Source organism: Canis lupus, chromosome 4 (genome assembly GCF_011100685.1).
Source record: "Canis lupus familiaris isolate Mischka breed German Shepherd chromosome 4, alternate assembly UU_Cfam_GSD_1.0, whole genome shotgun sequence".
In the NCBI taxonomy this organism is placed as follows: domain Eukaryota; kingdom Metazoa; phylum Chordata; class Mammalia; order Carnivora; family Canidae; genus Canis; species Canis lupus.
In genome coordinates this window covers 48,921,114-48,940,985 of record NC_049225.1, presented here as the reverse complement: position 1 = coordinate 48,940,985, position 19,872 = coordinate 48,921,114, and the positions used below count along the sequence as shown (strand labels likewise).

Below are 19,872 nucleotides of genomic sequence, written 5' to 3'. Positions count from 1 at the left end.
GGGGCTCCCTGCACAGTGGGGAGCCTGCCTCTCCCTCTCCCTCTGTAGCTCCCCCAGCTTATTCTCTCTTTCTCTGTCAAGTACACAAATATATTTTAAATAAAAATAAATAAATAAATAAATAAATAATAAATTCTACATTGAAAGTTAAACAAGCATGGGACTGACCACAGAGTCCACATCGGAAATTGTCATTGGGTTCTGGTTCTACCCTAGGCAAAACTTAAGGGATATCTTTCATAGAATTTATTTCATAAATATTGTATACATTTTAGAAAAAGCATCAAAGTATTAAAAATACGAGAAATCTATAGCACTTGTAACATGCAAAAATGACAATCCCAGGATTCCTGGGTGGTGCCCCAGTTTAGTGCCTGCTTTGGCCCAGGGTGTGATCCTGGAGACCCGGGATCGAATCCCACGTCGGGCTCCCTGCACGGAGCCTGCTTCTCCCTCTGCCTGTGTCTCTGCCTCTCTCTCTCTCTCTCTGTGTGTGACTATCATAAATAAATAAAAATTTTTTAAAAATTTTTAAAAAAGACAATCCCTCATATGTGGCATGTTTTTACCCTTCAAATATCATTTTGGAAACCTCCTTTCTCCCACAGAAGCATTTAACATCCTTCAAATCATTAAATATCAAAAACAAATCAAAAACAGAAACTTTTCATTTATTCATACAACTCCCTGTCACTGCACATTTTACCTCTTTCCAGGCTTACATAATTATAATTTATGCTGTGATAAACATGCTAGTATGTAAATCTTTGCATGAATAGTTGCTTGTTTCCCTAGTGTAAAAAATAAAAAATTCTCTTAAAAGTAAAATTTCTGAACTAATCAAAACATATATAAAAATTTAATGCATTTAACATAGATTTCCATAGCTCTCTCCAAAAACTTACTCCAATTGCCCTTTCAATAAGTGCCCAGAGAAATATTTTTGAGCTTCCTAAGGCTTTTTTGAGAACTCTCCATCCCTCTTTATCACTAATTTTATAAGATTTTTTTGTGTCCACTGCAGTTTCTATCTCTAGGGAAGTGTCCTTGTCCCAGAGTTCTTTTTCTTCATCCAGATCTAAACCATGTAAGTCTACACAAAGGTGTGTTGTAGCATGTATGTTGATTCTCTACATAATTGCCTTTCTCAGCATTCTCCCTGGCTAACAGTGACACACTTCTGTTTAGGTATCAGATTGCCAACAATGCACTTGAGGAAAGTCAGCTTCTCTTTTTTTTTTTTTTTTAATTTAAATTCAATTAATTAACATATAATTATGTAATATGTGTAATAATACATATACTGTATTATTGGTTTCAGAGGTAGAGGTCAGTGATTCATCACTGTTTTTTTAATTTTTTTTAAGATTTTATTTATTTATTAGAGACATGGGGGGTGGGGCGGCGGAGACACAGGCAGAGGGAGAAGCAGGTTCCATGCAGAGAGCCTGATGTGGGACTCGATACTGGGTCTCCAGGATCACGCCCTGGGCTGAAGACGTGCTAAACTGCTAAGCCACCGGGGCTGCCCTCGTCATTGTTATGTAACACTCAGTGCTCCTTATGTCATCACCTTAATGCCCATCACCCAGTTACCCCATCCTCTTCTAAAGCTGGAGGAGGGGGATGAATATTTTTCTAATCCATTGCTAAGAGATTAAATCATTATTTTTTTCTAATTCCATGGTCTTTGCCACTAATTAGGGCCATGTGAACCATGTCTAGTGAATAAAACATTATAGAAAATATGCTAGGGGCCTCCAGAATAGCAATCTATCTTTCATAGATGAAAGGAAAGTAGTAGTTCTACTGGCTGCTGTAGCCACTGCCCTGCTTCCTGCTTTTGAACAGAATGTGATTGATACATGGACATTTGGCAGCCCTTGTGTGGTTGTTAGTAAGTTTTGGATGACAAGCAAACAGATCAAGAAGCAAAGACCAAAAGACAGAAAGTGCCTGGCTTCTTGACATTACTCAGACACTGAACAAATCTTGATGACCATCTGGGTCTATTTATTGACTCTTATGGAAGCTAGGCTCCTACCCTCTCACAGAAACCAGGACACAAAGGCTCTATTTTTTTTTTTTTTTTTTTTTTATGGTTTCATTTCAAAAGGATGGCTCCTAGGTTTTTAAGAAAGACACCTTAGGGTTGCAAAACTGGAGGAGCCTGGGAGACAGAATTTCTAGTTGCAACTTTTCTAAAACAAATACTAGAAGAAAAGGGATTTAAGGGCCCATAGTTAGGAAGAAACCTGTCTGATATTTCATCAAGCTGGGCGGAACACTAAAGGCATCTTGATGAATGAGCATGCTCTTTCTCCTTCTGAGCTCTCCAAATCATACCTCCTTTTGGAAACCCGTGCTAAGGAATTAACTGAGCCTCTCATGACCTTTCAGCAAATTCCATTTTCCCCAAGTTGGCCAGAATCAGTTTCCTGTTGTTTGCAACCAAAGTCCCTCTGATGAATGAAGGGTTGTATTCCTTACATTTCTTTAAATATTAGGAAATGGAATTACAATTTCCACTGAGAGTAAAGTAGACCAGATATGGTAAGATGAAGACCAGCAATCTGGATTCTAGTTTTAGTTTGGTCCCCCCAAATGTCTGAGGTTTGAGGCTTGTTTTTCTCTATCTGACAAATGAAAGGGTTTGAACAAATGGTCTCTGAGGTCCCTTCCAAATCTGATATTCTACAACTCGGTAATAATTTGGCCAGTTAAACAAATGCAATTTATTAAAAGATGTTATTTATTGATTTGAGAGAGAGAGAGAGCATGAGTGAGTGGAGGGGGCAACACACAGGGACAACCAGACCCCCACTGAGCAGGGAGCCTGATGCAGGGCTCCATCCCAGGACTCAGCGATCATGACCTGAGCCTAAGGCACACAAACATTTAACCTACTGAGCCACCCTGGCACCACAAACAAATGAATTTTTTTAATGGAAAATAAAAAGATCACTTCTTTAACCCAAATGTTCATTAGCTAGAAAGAATAAAGATAACTATGCCAAAGATACACACTTAATCAGAAGTGAAATCACAGGCAGAATTTCAAACAGCAAGTTGTGATTAGAGGAGTTCAAAGCAGTCGTAATTTACTTGCTCTTCAAAGGAGTTTTTAGCATAGACCTGCACAAATTACCAATATAAAATGGTTGGCAGGTACAAAGTAAAACAGAACTATCCTGAGTAGACAAAGCATTACCTTAGACACTGGGAATACTACAGAACAGTAGCATCAGAAAGGAGCAACGCAACAAACTTAGTGCTATATGGAGTAAGTTCATTTTTCAGCAATCTGAGAGCAGCAATCCAGAGCAATGAAATAAAATCAGCAAGTCTCACCACATGGGGCAGCTAAAGCTATAGTCTCCACAAAAGGAGGATAAATGGAATGTGTCATAGGGGATTAGGTGTTTAAGGGAGTAGAAAGTTCTTACAACAGCTGCTACTTGTGATGGATCTCAAGAATGTTTTTAAACAAGTAGACAAGGTATTGAAATCCTTGCATTTGCAAGCCTTTGGGAAAGAAGTACAGTAAAAGACAGGAGCTGAAAATTGTTGCTAGAAAATGCAGAACTTAATTTTAAATACACCATTTTTTTTTTCATTTGAAATGTGATCCACACTCAGAAAAATTGCAAAACGAAGATACACAAAAGAAAATTAAGAAAGCACATATTTCCATTATTTATCTAGACATAACTCTACTTCTTGATTTTCCCTAAACAAGAACTCAGATATCCCAATTGAGGAATTATTCCTTACATCACTAGCCACAGACCTAGAGGCAATTGTTCAAAATGGAGGCTGGGAAAGGGGAGATGTTACCCTTTTTCTGTCTCTCCACCTCTAACCATAAGTAAAATTATGTAGATATTACTTAAAGAGTTTAGGAATGTCAATGGCTTAAACCTCGTTTTCCCAAGCCTCTAGGTTAGGCTACAGGGAAACTATATACCTCTACCAGTTAGCTTTCCTCTCAGCCTGGCATCATTTCTTGGACGAAGGCTGTGGCAAGGAATCCCATACATTAGGTTTCCCTAAAAAGGGAATTATCAAGGTGCAATTCCCTGCATTCATCCCTTTAGGTTCTTCTCTTGCCGGCACTATTTAGTCATGGTCCGTGGGGAGTAATGGATATTTAAGTACATTGTCTATTGTCAGCACCTACTACTCTCTAAATTCTAGCTCCACCTTTGTCCTCCTGTTATCTGCGTAGCACTTGAAGAGCACTTGGAAACTTGTGTGGCAGCCTCAGGCTCCCAGATGCAGGAGGGGTCACCTTTCTATCCTAGGAAATAGGACAACAGAGCACACTGAATGTCATGTAAGGCTCTCTCAAAGGGGCTAATAAGGATTTCCATGGGGTGTTACAGTATTAGCCAAAAAAGAAGTAGACTTTTCATTCAAAGGCAGCTGCTATTCTCTGAGATAGTGGCAGTGACAGAGCCAACTGCATATATTTTAAAAGTACTACCAACCAAAAAATAAATAAATAAAAAAATAAAAAAATAAATAAATAAATAAATAAATAAATAAATAAATAAAAGTACTACCAACCAATCCAATACTTTAAACGTGTAAATTCTTCCTAGGGGGTGGGCGGTTCAAGCTGTGCAGCTAACACCAGCTGGTTTTTACATTTCTTCAAACAAAGAGTACGAAAGAAATAAAACATTGTTACCTTTGATCATTAAAACCCTGACAATATACCATATAAATCATTACTTCAAAAGAACATGTTGACAATGATCAGGATTTGGCTTCCCAAAATTCAGCACCTAAGGAATCGCTACAAAGGGTATTTATTGGTTGTGTGCGCCAGGGGCATTCCATCCTTTTAAAGGGAAGTACAAGATTTTAGAACTTGTTATTTACGCTTATTGTACATGCAAGAGATTTGTGCTGAGACTAGATGCTGGAAAATACGGCATTCAAAAAAAAAGTGCCTGAGGTGACTTTTTTGAAGATTCTTGGGAAATGATCTCAGGATTCCCCCTCTAATTTCTCAATCCATCTTAAAAAGTTAGGAAAGAACCCTGAGGTAAAGTACGGAAACCATAATTTTGAGGAATTTTTCAGAAATTTCCAGAAGCCAAAATATGTTTCTCAAAATTTTAATGGAGCAGAAAGATCTCCCAAAATCCCTTGAGTTGGCCTCCATATTGCAGTCTTGTGTGACTTTGGATAGATGGTTAAAAGTCTGAAAGAAAAAAAAAAGTCAGTGTTCATTGGTGATTAAGTTGTGCTACCAATATTATCGTGACATATTATCTCTGTAATATGCTATGAGATATAACTAGATTTATTCACATTAGCTAGGACAGTGACGTCAAACATGTAGGTATTCCTTTTTTTATTTTTTTTTAATTTATTTATGATAGTCACGAGAGAGAGAGAGGCAGAGACATAGGCAGAGGGAGAAGCAGGCCCCATTCACCGGGAGCCCAACGTGGGATTCGATCCCGAGTCTCCAGGATCGCGCCCTGGGCCAAAGGCAGGCACCAAACTGCTGCGCCACCCAGGGATCCCCATGTAGGTATTCCTATACTTCTCAGTTGAAAATATAATCTGACACAACCCTTATAAGAACAATATTAAATTCTTTATCATAATGTTATCTCTATTTTAAAGAAAGGAAAGGACTACCACGAAGTAGATAAATTATGCTAAGTATCAAGTGCAATCTCCTAGCCATAGACTGCATAAACTGGACTTAACCTATCTCTCTCTTAAGGCTCCTATCCTACAACCATGCCTCAAAATTTCAATCACTTCTGACCTTGCACTCACTTTCCTCTACATGAAATACTCTTCCTTCACCCAGTCTTCACAGTTACTCCTTCTTAACAGAGTTACTTCTTCTTACAGTTACTTTCTTATTTCAGCCCAAATATTAAACTTTTCAGAGAAATGTTCTTAACTGAACAATCTAACCTCATACCCTTGGTAACTCTTTTTGTTTTTCACATTTCTTATTCCTATCTAAAAATCTAGTTTATTTGCTTATTGTCTTTTTATCCCTACAAGAATGTACATTCTATGGGGACAGGATTCTATATATCATGTTTATTGTTAGATTCTTATTTTCTATAAGCATGTCTAGAATATTTGTTAAGGAATGAATGAATTAAGACTACAATGGTTTTCCAAGGAAGAAAAATTAAAGATTTTGTTTCTTCAGTAATGATATGTGCCCAATACAATACTTGACATATCATAAACACTTTCTCGTAGAATAAGATACAAAACAATTTAACCAAAATGCTGATCACTATACAGGTGACTCTTGAACAATGCTGGGATTGTGGCTGCCAGTGCTCCCCACCCCACATAGTTGAAAATCTACATATCAGCTTTGACTCCCCCAAAACTTAACTAATAGCCTATTGTTGACTGGAAGCTTTACCAATAACATATTAGCAAATATTTTGTATGTTATATGTATTATATACTATAATCTTATAAAAAAAAAGTAAGCTAAAAAAAGAAAATACTAAGAAAATCATAAGGAAAAGGAAATCCATTTATAGTACTATACATATCAAAAAAATCCACATGTAAGTGGACCTGCGTAATTCAAACCCCTGTTGTTTAAGGGTCAACTATAATTAGAAAATAACTCCAGTGTCTTTCATTTGTTATTGCTTCCTAGTCACATAAGTCAATAAAATCAAAGATACATGTAATACAAACTTTACATGTTTCAGTGGGAGCTATATACCTTTGTTGAAAATTAGCTCTCAGTACTTCATTTAATGCTACACTGAGGTATGTTTTAGCATTTCTGTACTCATCCATCTCTAATCAAATTAAACCAGGTCTTACCTTATCAGCCTCATGCTGCACTGACCCAAAGTTCAAATTTCTTGTTGGAATTCATCAGAGAAAATATTCTGTGTTGCAGTAGGGTTGTCAACTTCTCTTTAACATTAAGCTATTAATCTTATCCCAGGATGTAACCCTTGGTCATTCCTACAATAGCTGTGATCCCGTTTTTATATTAGCTCCAATAATAAATTTGGGAGTCCCAAGCCTAGGAATGGGTTGTGTAAATAGATATCATCCCGGAGTTAATGGTTACCTTTTCAAACAATAATATTATCCTCCAACCTGCTAAGGAACTTCCCTGAAAAATAATTAAAACATTGATAAATGATTGAAACCCAATCTGTCTCCTCCCCAACCTCTGCCCGCTCTCACTACCCCTGAATTAAAGCAATTCCAACCAAGCAAAAAGTAAGTTTAATTTTAAAAGATTCAGCACCCTCCCATTTGAGGTTCCACCAGGTTATTGCCAGGTTGTTTGGAAACTGGCTGCTTCATAATTGCTTTCAGCAGAATTAATATCAACTGCCTGTTAGCTGTCAATGCCAATGTCTTTAAAATCCCTTGACTGGATGCCTAATGAAAAGACATTAGATGATAAGACAAGTGATTTCTCTACTTTCTTTTCAGTGTCTGACATCATTAATGTGATAATGAGGTGACCAGGAAACCCAAATCATTTGTCAACATTAGATTGCTAGTACAATAGCCACAGCTCATTCTCAAAAGGAATGGAAACAACAGTCTTCTCTTACCTCTCTTCTCTACTTTGTCAAGGAGATGAATGACTTACCTGCAATAACCTGTTTGTAATAGCAAATGTTTTGTAATAGTAAATGCTAAGAAAATTACAAACACGTTTATTTGCTTTCAAATTATTTGTAATAACTAACAGAATTATTTTTAATTTTAAAGCTTAAAAATATATTCTAAATAATTGAGTAATGATTATAAAATAGAAAATAAATAGCTGGATCAGTGTCTTTTAAGAGGAGTTAAAGTTAGTTACACTCACCAAAAAAAGTGATTGGCTCATGTTAGTAAAAATTCTAGCAATAGTTCTTGCTTCAGGCTCAGCTAGATGTATCCTGCCCCTCCTGTCCTTGTCTTTCTCATCTGTCCCTCCTTTTCTCTGACATCATTTTCTTTGTTGTTTTCAAAATCCTAGGGAAAGACAGACAATTGAAGAGCCAGTGAAGACTGAGAGAGAGAACTTTTCTCTCACTGTAGTAACTTCCCAAAATTGATACAAACCTGGCTTGCTCAGTCATTAGAGGATGAGAATATAATATGTATTGATGTGTTCACAAGAGTCCAGTCCTGGAGCAGATGGAAGTAGTTTGCTCCAATGTGAAACGTACTCCTAAGGAGTGGAGAACTAAAATCCTTTTTACTCATAAAAAGAAAAATCAATCCTGAGCATCCAAATAATAAAAATAAAATATCTTCCATAGAAGGAATAAGTGGTCTTTAAAGAGAAACTGAGTTGGTGCTTAGTCATACAACCTTTTTTTTTTTTTTTCCTGGAGGGTTATGAACTGACAGGCATTCTCATGTGTGGCTGGAAGAAGTATAAACTTCAGAATTTTCCTAGAAGGCAATTTGGAAACATTTTAAATATGAATATACACCTTGATCAGGCCACTACCATTCTAGGAATTTACAATAAAGAAATAATAGTAAATCTTCACAAAAATGTGATGAAAGTGATGTTTATCTCAATGCATATAGGACATCAAAGAATTGGAAGCAACCCAAATGTCCAAAAAGTAGGGGAGAAGATTAAAAACAGCACAGAAAGTAATATTTTTAAATTCATGTATTTACTTCTCTTTATATATTTATTTATATACTCTGAAAAGATATTCAGTAAGAGGCTAGAAGTGTTTGTCTCTGGGGGACTGAAACAAGTGATTTTTCCTACCTTCTCTTTGCTAATTTCTATTTACTTTTTCATCCTCAGTGAGTATAAACTTGTATTAATTGTGTATTGTTTGTATTCTGAGTTAGGGCAGCTTGAACACAGACTCCTGATTTACTCCAAATACCCTTTCTAAGTAATACCATACTTGGATGGGAGGCATGGTGAACAGAACATAGGACACTTCTAAGGTGTCTTTTGGGACCAAGTATCAATTAGAAACTATTTTCTTTGGTGTCTGTCCTAAGCTAAGTGGTTCCATCCAGAGGATAGGGCATACCTATGTTTGGAGTCTCTGATGATGATCCAGGTTTTTTGGTTGTGAGGGAAATCAGCGAGCAGGTGCCTGGGTTCCTCTTCCATAAAGACTGCACCTGTTTACTTGCTGCATGTGGCCCTACTGACCCAGAAAGCCCACAAAGAATTATACAGAAGAGAAAAATGCCCCTAGTCCCTGAAGTGGGGAGAAGCCTGGCACAGTACCCCAATTTCATATGATATTTTAAAGTTAATTCCAGGTGCAATAATGATTTAGATGCAAAATACAAAATAGTTAAAACATTATAAGAAATATTAGAAGAATATTTGTATAACATTGCATTATACAAGATTCTTTTAAGCAAGATAGAAGACCTAAAGACCTATGTAATATTTCATTACATAAAAATTAAGGATTTTTCATGCCGAATATGTCATAAACTGTTCAAAGTGAAATGGGAGTCTGAGGGAAATATTTTCAATGTTTATGTCATAAAAGGGCTAATATTTCTTATATAAAAAGATCTCTAGAAATAATTAGGAAAAAGAAAAGTAACTAAAGGAAATATGGGCAAAGTGGAAATTCTAGTAGTTAATAAATATACAAGAATTCTCTTAATCCCTTACAACTTAGGAAAATGCAAATTAAAACAACAGCACTTGTTATTATGAGCACTGGGTGTTATACATAAGTGATGAATCACTAAATTCTATTCTTGAAACCCATATTACACTATATGTTAACTAACTAGAATTTAAATTAAAATCTGAAAAAACAATGAGATGCCATTTTTCACTCATCTCATATAGAATAACACAGTAAGAATCGCTTATGAGGATATGGAGATATAATCTCTGATATGTCATAATTAATGAATTGTAATGACCCATTTTGGAAAATAACTATTAAAATTGTAAATGCCTACCACCCTTAACCCATTAATCTCAATTTTGGAATCTATCCTATAGAAATAAAAATCCTTGTGTTATATGAACAAAGATGTCTATTGGAACAGTATTTTATTGTGGCAAAATAAGGAAAAATAAAGGGTCATCAACAGGGGAAATGGTTAGATAAAATACAACACTTCTACTCTTTGCAAGAATCCATACCTATGGACACCTATTCTTCTATAAAGAATAGACCAAAGACTCTCAAAGCCTGGCCTTTGACCAGCAGCCTCATCATCACCCAGGAACTTGCTAGAAAAGCATATTCTTTGCAACCGCCCCCCCCCCCCCCAGATCTACCATATGGGAATCTCCTTGGAGTAATATGTCTTACCAAGTCATCCAGGCAGTTCTGATACATGGTTAGATCTGTATCGATTGTCATGAGAAATCTATTCATGTTGTTAAATGAATATTTTAAATTTCAGGGTAATATATTTAATGTGATGCATTTTTATAGAAAGGAACATTGATAAAGTACACATTTTTGACATGTACTCATACTTTTTTATAAGAAGGCAGAAGTTGTAGAATGATACACCTGCTGCCATTAAGATTGATTAAGGTGGGAACTGGAGGGTATTATGCTGAGTGAAGTAAGTCAATCGGAGAAGGACAAACATTATATGTTCTCATTCATTTGGGGAATATAAATAATAGTGAAAGGGAATATAAGGGAAGGGAGAAGAAATGTGTGGGAAATATCAGAAAGGGATATAGAACATGAAGACTCCTAACTCTGGGAAATGAACTAGGGGTGGTGGAAGGGGAGGAGAGCAGGGGGTGGGGGTGAATGGGTGACGGGCACTGAGGGGGTCACTTGACGGGATGAGCACTGGGTGTTATTCTGTATGTTGGTAAATTGAACACCAATAAGAAATAAATTTATTTAAAAAAAAGATTGATTAAGGTGGGAAAAGAGGAGAGTGGAAAAATAACCTCTCCTTTCATCCATCTCTACTTCATTTTTTAATTGACACAGTAAGCATACATAACTAAATTAATTTCAAAAAAGACATTCAAATAATAAACTAAAGAAAAAATTATCAACGAAACTTGTTTCTTACCTGACCTAAATCAAACAGACTCCAAGCTAACTGAATATCAATTTTGGTAAAAAGATTTTCCTTTCACCAAGCCTTAACTGGCCTTCAGATCTAGCTAGTCATGGTGCTGGCATAGCCCTTCATTAAGCAAACTCTTTTAAATAGGTAGATGATTCAGAGCAAAGATTCTGGGATTTTTCATGAAGAGGCTAAAAACCTAAAAACCACAATTCCTATGGATTAATTTCTGCAAACCATCTTTATTAAAGTTAAAGCTAAAATCTATCCATTGGACTCTCTGAAAATATTATAGTCACTGAAATCAAACTATGCAGATGCCAACATCTACAGTACAACTTTAAGCAATTTATTAAATGTGGATTTTGTTTACTGGTACTTTATCCCAATTCTTTCCATTGTGCTTTAAATTGTAAATTGTAAATGTGTATAACAATGTTTTCCTAAAAACCTTAAAGTCAAAAACAAAACAAAACAAAACACCTTAAAGTCATTCACTGAAATATCATTTTTATGGATAAATGTTGAATTATTAATTTTTTGGCTAAGATTTCCTTCCAAGGACAAATTATTCCAGTAGTATCATCTGAAACTGACCCTATCTACATCTGAAATTTGTTAGAAAATACATTTACTTGAAAAAGTCTAGCAAGTCAATAAATATATGATTGTGGGATCCATAAATTATATCCCAGGAAGTCACAAAAGCTAATAACTTGAGCCAAAATAATTATGGATTTTAGGTAAATTTAACTTGTGATGTTGACTTCTTCCTTTTAATTACTTAGCTCTTGAATAGTCAATAGTCTGATGAGCTCTGATTATGGAGAACTCAGCTATAAATATTCTGAATTAATAATCATCTGCAATGTGACATTTAGGATTCTAAAACCCTAGCCCCCTACCCCAATCCCTGCCCCGTCCATTCATTCTCCATGGCACAACTTTAGGGTTATAACTGAAGTGAATCTCTAATGATTAATGCCCAGTTGACTTGATTTTTGCATAATGCAAGAATATTAAGAGGAACATTTACTTGCCCTTAAAAAAAAATCTATATTCCACTAAAAAGAACATAAATTTAAAATTTCCTCAGGCCTGAAAAAACACTTCCATAACCTAATATGTCATGGTGGTCTAAATGATTTCTAAGACAATGTCATAAAAAGAAGCTTTTGCCACTAAACTTAAAATAGATTAGATTTATATAATTTAATTAACAAAGTCGACTATATTACTTTAGGAGTGAATCTCTTTTAATCTTCCAATTTCATTGGCTTCATTACTGTTGCAAAGAATTTCTAACCCACGATTACATCTATGTCTTTCCATAGAGCCACTCAGAATCCTGAGGAAAAAAACAACTAATTTTATTATATACTTTAGTTCTCAGCAGATACTAACAAATAGAGAAAATCCTTTCTGCCTCAGCTCTGACATGTTTGTTCTGCATTAACATATCTCACTAGTAGAAGTATTTTTTTCTTCCTTTAGGCAAATATTTGAGAACCTACTATGTGCCAGTTCTTCCTAAGCACTTCAAGTGCATAAGGAAAATCAAGACAGGGATTTGACCTAAGTAGCTTATGTTACAGTGAAGATCTCTCTCTAAAATAATTTCTTAAATATTTCTTTTTAACTCAACAATTACTTACTCAGATATCTGACTTAATATCCATGATATTTCCTACCTATTAGTAACTGATTAATTCATTTTACTACTTTGTCTTAATGTTTTACCACTCTCCACAGTGTTCCTTTGGATACTTCCCTTCATTGAGGCCAGTTGGGCACTAGACACCCGACCAAGGAATTGATCCTTTGTACCTTTCAAAATTATTTTACTTTGCTTCTACATTATTACAGTCTTTATTTTACCAAAAAATATTCTGAAGTTCTGGAGCCAAGGAGAATATTCTTATTTAAATATTAGGAATTTATGTCTATTTAAATTTAAAGCACGTTACCTTCCCCTGAAAGGATTTATATGTTGTGCTGAGAGAGTTTACCAGCTTTATTTGTGATGTTAATAGAAGTTCAAATTGTTAAGTTAGATTTAGATATCATATTCATGGTCTGCATTAACAAGAAAAAAAGCAAACAGTTGAATAGGCTTGGAAACAGTACATGTTCAAGGCAATGAGCAAATTAAGTATGAAGAGAAAAATAACGTGATATTAGAAAAAAATCTTCCTAGCTGAAACTCATCCAGGGCCGTGGGATTTTTTTTTTTTTTTCTCTCTCTCACTAAATCTTAGTCTATTCTGTAGTCCTAAAAAGACTGCTCAGTAGAGGAAGAAATCCCATGTTAAAGAATTCATGTTCCTAAAATTCCCACCAGTGGTTAAGATCCCTCCAGAATCATGGCCAGATTTTGCATGTAGTCAAAATTCTTTAGTCATCTTCTGATTTTTGGATCACTGTAGTCATTTGAGAATACCTTTTAATTTAGAATCTTTTCTACAAAATTCCTCCTGTTAACTAGAGGAACCACAAAACATTGAGACTGAAAGTGTTCAAGTTCACCATCCCCATCAAATAGTAGATACCCTACATTTCCAGATGATTATCCAAGAAATACTTCCACACATCTACAACAAACTTTTTAAAAGTTTGATGCCATCCAGTAGAAATTTTCCCGGAAAATTTTCTTTAAAAGTACTTTAAATTCCACAGTAGAATTTTTAGAAGGGAGATTTATAGAACCCACACTGGGGTTTCCTATTAGATCTACAACAAAGACAATATGAACCATCTCCAATCACTGGTTAGGAATGAAGACACTAGAGTCAAAATGCCTGGGTTTGATTCTAGCTGTGCAGTCTTGCACATGTTACTCCTTCTAATCTCTCTAAGCCTCAGATTCTTCACATATAAAATGAGGATAAAAGTAATGCCCATCTCAAAAGGCTTTTGTGAAGATTAAATAAAATAAGGTGCTTAGTACAATGCCCAGCACACAGTTCGCACTCTATCAATTCATGATTCAACAAACATGTATGTGTTACTCTTGGTCATTTTCATATTTTTACTCTACCATTTTCCTTAATAGACTTTAAAGGATTTACCAGTTTTAATGGGAACCCACAACCCCAAAGAAACAGATTAGCATTTATTTATCTTCTGTAGTATTTTTTTAATTTTTATTTTCTTATTTATAAATAACATCTTATATCTCTAGTTTCCTTTTCCTATTTTTTTTGGTTATTTTGGCTTTTTGTTTCACTTTTGCATCCTTTTATAGGCATAAGGACAATAAGTCTTACTATAACCTGCAGGTTTGGGTATGATGTACTTCATTTCATTGCTTTATAAAAAAATTTGCAATGTTTGTTACCTTCTCTTTCAAGAATAATCTGAGAATGCATTTCTTACTTTCTATGTTGTCAAGATTCTTTTTGGTCATCTTTCAATTTTAAATTACTGTAGTTATTAGTAACTACAAATTTAAAAAGTCACCTCCAAAAAAAAAAGATTTTGCCTTAACAGTAAAATATTCATAATCATCTAAGGAAACATTTTTAATTAATAATTCTGGCAGAGGGATCCCTGGGTGGCACAGCAGTTTAGCGCCTGCTTTTGGCCCAGGGCGTGATCCTGGAGATCCAGGATCGAATCCCACGTTGGGCTCCTGGTGCATGGAGCCTGCTTCTCCCTCTGCCTGTGTCTCTGCTTCTCTCTGTGTGTGTGTGTGACTATCATAAATAAATAAAAATTTAAAAAAAAATTAAAATAATAATAATAATAATAATAATTCTGGCAGACTTTTAAGAATTTCCAAGAAAATTTTCATAGGCTCTGTAGCCTCAATGCTGAGAAGCAAGGAACAGCAAATCAAAAGTCAGATTTTTAACTTTTTTTTTTTGAGGAACTTCCAGTGCTTTCCCAAGTGGCTGCACCAATTTACATTTCCACCAACCATGTAAGAGGGGTCCCCTTTCCCCACATCCCTGACAACATCTGTTGTTTCCTGAGCTGTTAATTTTAGCCATTCTGACTGGTGTGATGTTGTACATCACTGTGATTTTTATTTGTATTTCAGTTTGAAGGGGCACATGCACCCCAGTGTTTATAGCAGCATTATCCACAATAGCCAAAATACAGAAAGAGCCCAAATGTCAATTGACTGATGAATGGATAAAGAAGATGTGATTGATATACATATAATGGAATATTACTCAGCCATCAAAAAAGAATGAAATTTTCCTATTTAAAATGACATGGATGGAACTAGAGTATAGTATGCTAAGCAAAATAAGTCAGTCAGAGAAAGGTAAATGCCATATGATTTCACTCATATGTGGAATTTAAGAAACAAAACATATGAACATAGGGAAAGGGAAGGAAAAAGAAAATAAGATAAAAACAGAAAGGGAGGCAAACCATAAAAGACTCCTAACTCTAGGGAACAAACTAAGGGTTGCTAGAGGTGAGATGGGTGAGGGATGGGGTCAATGGGTGGTGGGCATTAAAGAGGGCATTGTAATGAGCACTGGGTGTTATATGCAAGTGAGGAATCCCTAAATTCCACCCCTGAAACTACTATGCTATATGATAACTAACTTGAATTTAAATAAAATCTTAAAAGAAAAAAATCCATATTTGAATGTCTAGGTATTCAATTTATGTTGCTTTCCTATGCTTTTTAAATATTTAATAGGAATCAGTGGGGAAGAATTTAAAGTATTTCCAATTGCTTTTATACTTTATTCCTTTCAGTTTTAATAATAAATCTCTATAATTGAAGTCAATACAGAGACTTTTCTGGAAGCAAAATTAATAAAAACCCAAGCATCAAAGCAGGGTGTTCAATGTAAAATGGGACCAACAGACTGGTTCCAAGGAGGATACAGGTGATAAAGTAAAGCCTATGTTGAAAAAAATATGTGCATCATTTCAACAATATGTATGAAACATCGGGATAAGGAAACCCTATCATTATGGTACCTCTGCCTCAAGGAGAAAAGGAATGCTAGGAATAAGTGGTTTAACTTCAAGATAATGGCCAATAACTCTAGGTGCAGAGAACTTCACATTAGTTCCAGAAGCTTATAATATAATCCTCAGTTCTAGAATAATAAGACATTTTACAATGGACCCAGAGTTTCTCTCTAGGGTTATAAAAAGAAAAGACTATTTTCACAACTTTAAGCAAGTGGTTCTCACTAAAACTTAGTTTCCTCATCTGCTGAGTAGCTACTGGGTGACAAAGGGCCTGATTACATAATCTGTATGTTTATTTTATAATCCTGTAGGCTGCTTAAAATATGTCTATCTAAGCATTAAAAACGTAAAAAAATCACAAATAGCCAAGGTTATAATAGACTTTATTAAAATAGTTTTGATCAAATACACGACACCCTGAAGCACTCCTTGATAAGACTAGTTTTCAAATAATCTTTTCATTGATGACAAATTATGCTTTCAGAAAGGAAGAATCTCAAAAAGTTGTTTTTGAAGATGTCAAAAGTTGTTTTGCAATGCAGAAATTATATTTACTGAAAAGAATAAGAAGTAAACTTTAGAGTACCGAAAATAGGCCAAGAAATATGCTTTCCATGTGCCAAAGAACTGGGAATCATGAAAATTGTAGACTATCAGTCTTTAGCAGATGCTGTTGGTTCCCAGCCCATATCCCTTGGGTCTTGTTACTTCAGGTTGGTCCTGCACAAATACCAACTGTCAGTATCTATATCCCTTGGCCAAGTCTCTGAAGCCTTGGAAGGCTGCCATGCCTATATCCAGCAGGCCCAAGGTGCCAAGGAACTAATGCCTCTACCCCAGGGAGGAGTCTAAACCAACTGAATGGAATTGCTATATAAATGCACAGCTTGCTCACCCCACAGGCAAAGTATGTGCTTTACACAATTTTTCAGAATTTCCCAGAGGTGTTAATATCTGGTCACCAGTAGCAGTAGTTGCCTTGATAGTGCTTCCTACATCGGCTACCTCACTTCCCCATGTCTCTTCCCTACTTCCCTACTTGTATTTATTTGTATGTGAATCCATGTCTCAGGATCTGCTTCTGGGGGTACCCAAATTAAGACTACAAGAAACAGACTGATTTCATGGTGCAAGTAAATCTTCATGTTATAATTTTGTCCTTTACCACCACCACCACTCCTTATATACACATTCCTGCTCTTTGCCCCAAAAGAGGGCAAAAATTTGGAATGATAAAAGCAATACACATTCACAAAACAAAAATAAATATGGAAATTTAACACATACCCTAGAAACAAAGAACATTACAGGCACTTTTTCACAAATGAAGATATTATAAGCTGGAGAGACAGGGAGGAGAGATTAGCCCTTTAGTTACCATTTATCTACTTTTAGGAGGATTTTAAAGATAAAGACTTGGACAAGCATATTTTATCAAAGTTGTGAGTTAAGGGTACATTCTGCTGAACACTGGTTCTGAGTCTAAAAGCAAAATTCTTTTTTTTTTAAAGATTTTATTTATTCATTCATGACAGAGAGAGAGAGAGAGAGAGAGAGGCAGAGTTACAGGCAGAGGGAGAAACGGGCTCCACGCAGCGAGCCCGACACGGGACCCAATTCCGGGACCCCAGGGCCCAAACCACTGAGCCACCCAGGGATCCCCTAAAAGGGAAATTCTGGTATAAACACATCATGGATAAAACCTTAACCTAGTGCAGTGGTTGGAACATAATAGAAGCTCAGTATGTATCTATAAATATATAGTGAGAACCAAGATGGATCAGGCAGGTTTTAGAAGCTAAGAAAGAAGTTAACCTTCTATAACTAGCTTAAGATTCTAGGAAGAAAAGTAAAAAGAAACTTCAGCGTTTCTTCTAAGCCATCTAGCTCTACGCACCAAGTTCGTAAAGAAGCCCACCTGTTCAAAAACTCCATGTATACAGTCTTTCAGGAGCTCGGAGATAACAATAGAAAGGAGGATGAAGATGCTCCAAAAGAAAGAAAGGGAAACTCCCATCATCCCAATTATGATTTCAGTATAGAGTCCGCACAAATGGTAATCTTTAAATTTTACCTTCAGAATGACTGAAAATTAATGACTGTTGTAATATATTGGCTTTCATGTATGAAAGTCAAAATTATACCTTCCCAATGTCTATTTTCGTATCTCTGAATCACTCATTAACACACACTCTCTGAATCACTCATGAACACACACTATCTGGCTGGGCCATTATGGAGCCACTAATATTAATAGGCCTGACCCTAGGTTAAAATTATTCTGATGGAGATATAAGAAATTTAACATTTGACTAACCCTAGACTTCTTACACAATCTCCAGTTAAAACAGATTTTGTCTTTTTTGCTCATCCTTTTTCCCTTCCTTCTTCTCTGATCCCTTTCAAAGGGAGTTTTCTTGGTAAGCCTAGTCCCCAAGACCTTTTAATCAGTCTAAGTTTGGAGAGGAAGTATAGTAATTCTGACTGGACGAAAGGGGAAGCTTCAGAAAACACAGTCTGGGGCTTCATAGGACAAAAAGTAAAGGGAGAGAATCAAAGAGAATCAGAGACTACTATGGTATATGAAAAATTGAGAAAAGAAAGGATATTTTATAGTGTTATTGAATTACAGACTTGCTTCAAATATAAATCACTCAAATATTTGTCTGGAACTATAAAATTATAGTATAGTATCAGTATAGTATAGGAAGTACTATCTGGAAAACTAGGCTAAGATGCCGCTCCTATCCTGAAGCTATTTACAAAGATATTAATAGGTCCCTACAGCACAAGCTGGACAATTTTCAAATAATCTATTAGAAAATCAAACCACCAAACAGGCATTAAGCTATCATCTTCCCATCAACTATAATATCCTTCTTCTCTATAAGACAGGTGTTTAGATGTGTATATTCTATCTGGGAAAAAGTGGGAATTTTATTTCAGCTTTCTGTGCATCATTAGGTTGCTGGAAATCATGGAAACCTAAATTACATATATAGGCTATTTCATTCTTTGAGACCTCTTATAGGAAGGAAGCAGCAATCAAATCAGTCAGCTCAAATCATCCTCAACATTAGCAAGGTGGCTGTAGGATCATTTTAAGAAATTACTTTCTGCTCCTATTAGCAGACTGATTATACTCTAGCTTCTGTTTGAGAAGCATATCACCATACCAGTCTCCCAAAATGTGTAGTAAAAGAATATAATTTCTTTGCCAATGTTTATATTCAAGTCAAAGTTCTAAAAAAAAAGAGAAAAGAACAAGAATACCAAAAAATTGGAGCCATGGCAGTTTGCACCCCTTCAGCAAAAGCAATCATCAAGGCAAATATTTACTGTTTGGTTTGTTGAACATAGATGTGTGGACAGAAGTTTAATGCCCATGCAATCTGTTTCCAGTGCATTAGCCATCACATTACAAACAACAAACAAGATTCTTTCTTGTTTAAAATGTGTCCCACATGCTCAGAATCAATCTTGATCAACAGACTGCAGTATAATTTGGCAGTTCAGAAATGACAAGATTATGGACACATTTCAATTAAAAAATAATCTCGGAGAAGACAACTCATATGCATTATGTATCTAACAATGCTTCCAGAAAGCATTTAGGAATCTACCACATCAACTGTGAACAAAAAGTCTTGGTCTACTTTGTCAAACGATATAATGTAGATGCATTACTTACAGAGAAGCTACAGGCAACCTTCCATTTTTTATATAACAAATTCCTGAAATATATTCAAAAGTTAAATGTGAAAAAATAAAATGGTCTGTGTTAAATCTTAGCTCCACAAACTACTAGCGAAAGATCTTAAATTACTTAACATCTCTGCTTCATACATTTATTCATTCAACAGATACTTATTGTGTGCAACATTCTAGGGCTGGGGA

The 19,872-nt window shown here is 35.5% G+C and overlaps 1 long non-coding RNA gene across 1 annotated transcript; it reads right to left on the bottom strand.

Moving 5' to 3' along the window:
- Positions 1-4,574: 4,574 nt before the first annotated feature.
- LOC102155509 lies at positions 4,575-9,328 on the bottom strand. Its single transcript, XR_005357618.1, has 3 exons — positions 8,092-9,328; positions 7,853-8,001; positions 4,575-5,212 (listed from the first exon to the last, which is right to left on the bottom strand). It is a non-coding gene; the product is annotated as an uncharacterized LOC102155509 (long non-coding RNA).
- Between the last annotated feature and the right edge of the window lie 10,544 nt (positions 9,329-19,872).